This window comes from Chinchilla lanigera, unplaced genomic scaffold, assembly GCF_000276665.1.
Source record: "Chinchilla lanigera isolate Chin_1 unplaced genomic scaffold, ChiLan1.0 scaffold00145, whole genome shotgun sequence".
In the NCBI taxonomy this organism is placed as follows: Eukaryota; Metazoa; Chordata; class Mammalia; order Rodentia; family Chinchillidae; genus Chinchilla; species Chinchilla lanigera.
In genome coordinates, this window is record NW_004955546.1 from 3,058,441 (window position 1) to 3,060,938 (window position 2,498).

General features: G+C 34.5%; 1 long non-coding RNA gene across 1 annotated transcript in view; it reads left to right on the forward strand.

Moving 5' to 3' along the window:
- The window catches only part of LOC106147354, a 13,232-nt gene that overhangs the window by 2,931 nt on the left and 7,803 nt on the right, over positions 1–2,498 (forward strand). Inside the window, exon 2 of the long non-coding RNA XR_001232210.1 lies at positions 217–354. This is a non-coding gene — a long non-coding RNA (uncharacterized LOC106147354). The remainder of the gene's footprint in view (positions 1–216; positions 355–2,498) is intronic.

The window sequence follows — 2,498 nt, forward strand, 5'->3', positions numbered from 1 at the left end:
GCTTCCCTGACAGGGGAAAGGAAAAAGAAGAGGGATAGGTAGTATTGAAAGAGATCAAGATAGGTTAGATGCACGTACAAACATGCCAAACAAACCACACCATTTTGTAATACTAACATGCACTAATAAAAACGAATAGAAGCACTAATAAAAGCAATAATAAAACTCTAATAAAATATTTTAACATTTTATTTATGCCTTTTATTTTTTATAAAGGAACTTCATTATTTTTTCTTCAAAACCATTGTTGAAGTACCTTCACTGTTGGAAGGCCTGCGGATGACTATGCAGGAAAGACTCACTGAATATCCCCTTATATTTAATACAGTGAAACCCTTCCATGTTTATGTCTAGGTAAGTGATACTTTGAGACAATAATTATTGCAGTGTGAGTTTTTAATCAGAAGAAGCCACTAAATGATGGTAATAAACACAGAGGTGGCTTTTAAGTTGACTGATTAAGTATGTTCTTATAGTTGAACATAGTTTTATAAGTTGCTTTCTGCTGGGGATACAGCTCAGTGGCATAAGTGCCTGCCTGGCAAGCTCAAGGTCCTGAGTTCAATTCCTGGTACCAAAAAAAAAAAAAATAAAATAGAGTTTGTTTCTTCATTTATGAATGTTCAAATGATCATGTTTATGTGGACTGAAAGACTAAATGTGAGTGTGGAAGTAATGGCGAAGATAATAAGCCAGCCGAATGAATCTCAAGCACTAAAGAAGGTTCTCCCAAGGGTCTGTGGGCCTTGGATATCATGTAAACAGACACAGTGACCACATGAAGGGCCCCAAAATCAGTTCTACCAACAAATCTAGTAGTCAGAGATAGAGGTGTGATCCACAGAAATGGTGAGAATAAAAGAAAAAAATGATTTATTTAGTCACATAGTGCTTGGCCTTGTGATTTTTTTATGGAAATCTGCAAATTCTAAAGATTTGAAAGTCAGCAACAAAAGATTAGTAAATTCAATTTGTAGACTGTGAAATACTGAAGTTTAGGGGCTAAGGATTTAGCTCAGTGGCACAGCGCCTGCCCAGCAAGTGCAAGGTCGTGAGTTCAATCCCCAGTACCGGAAAAAAAAAAAAAAAAAGAGATCTTGAGATCTGAATTTTTCATGGTAAACACTCATTTTGAGATTAAAGTGAACTCAGAGTACAAGAGATTCACTGAAAATTATTAATTTTTACTTTTGATAAATTTAATAGGTTTGAAAATTATTTGACTTTTGAAATATTAAAGATTATACAAACCTACCTAATACTCAGGTGTGATTAAAATAAGAAAATACTAACCTTTCCTCATTTTTACTGCAGAGTAACTCAAACATTTTCGTAACACCAAAATCAGTTTAATTTGCTTCCAAACCCATCTGCTTCTTTCCTCTTCCCTCAGGATGCCTTGCCATATTTAAATACATGCAGATTCATCCGATTCATTTTCAGGCATAGTTTGGCATGTTTTAGATGTATTCATATTGAATACGCCACTGTATAACATGTTCCTCAGCATTATATTTTTTAACTGTATGTATGTATATTTCTTTAATCTTAACCATTTAATGAATGTCACATTTTATTTGTGCAGTTTATTGCTCATAAACACCAAGTTATTTCTAATTTTCCTATTATCAGCAGTTCTGAATGCAGGCTCCTATAGGGGTTTCCTCCTGTGCATAGGTAGGATTTTCTCTAAGCCATGTACCCAGAGGTGCAGTTGTGGTAGTGAGTATTTTGTCAGCTTGCCAGATGTTGTGAAATTGGTGTCTCCAGGAAGTGTAACAACCTAAAGTGCTGTGTAGTAGAATTCACCTTTCTCATATCCTTATTAGCCCTGAAACTAGGGGGTCCTATAACTTAGTTTTTATTCTTCTGCTGGTTGGGTATGCTTTCTGTTTTAGTTTGTACTTCTTTTAGTATGTGTACAATTAAAAAAGTGTCATTTTAAGGAGACACTTGGATTTTTTTCTACCAGTAACCTATATAAATCTTTTTTAGTGAAGGTAGTTTTCTTACTGATTTGCAGGCATAATTACTGTATTTTGTATAGTTACCTGTAGTGTCGGACAATGAGCATATCTTTTCACTCTGACCTTTTCCTTTTTACTCATTCAGCTTTACTGAGGTGTAACTTACATGCAATAAAATGTGCTCATGTAGAGTGTGCAGTTCTTTGAGCTTTTACAGATGTATGACGGTATATAACCATCACCACGGTCTAGTTACAGATCATTTTCCTAATGCCAAAACCTTCCTGTGTGCTCTGTTGTGGTAATGTTTTTCTTCTTTGAACTACCTTGGCAAATTTGTTGAAAATTGATCAACCATAAAATGTGTGCATCCATTTGGGGACTTTCTGCATTGTGGTAGTGATCAGTATGTCTGTATTTATGACCAAACAAAGTTTTCTTGATTACTGTAAATTTGGAAGTACTTCTGCAGTTTTAGTTTTCATTTTCAAAATTGTGTTTTCATATAAATATTAGTCACATTGTGAGTTT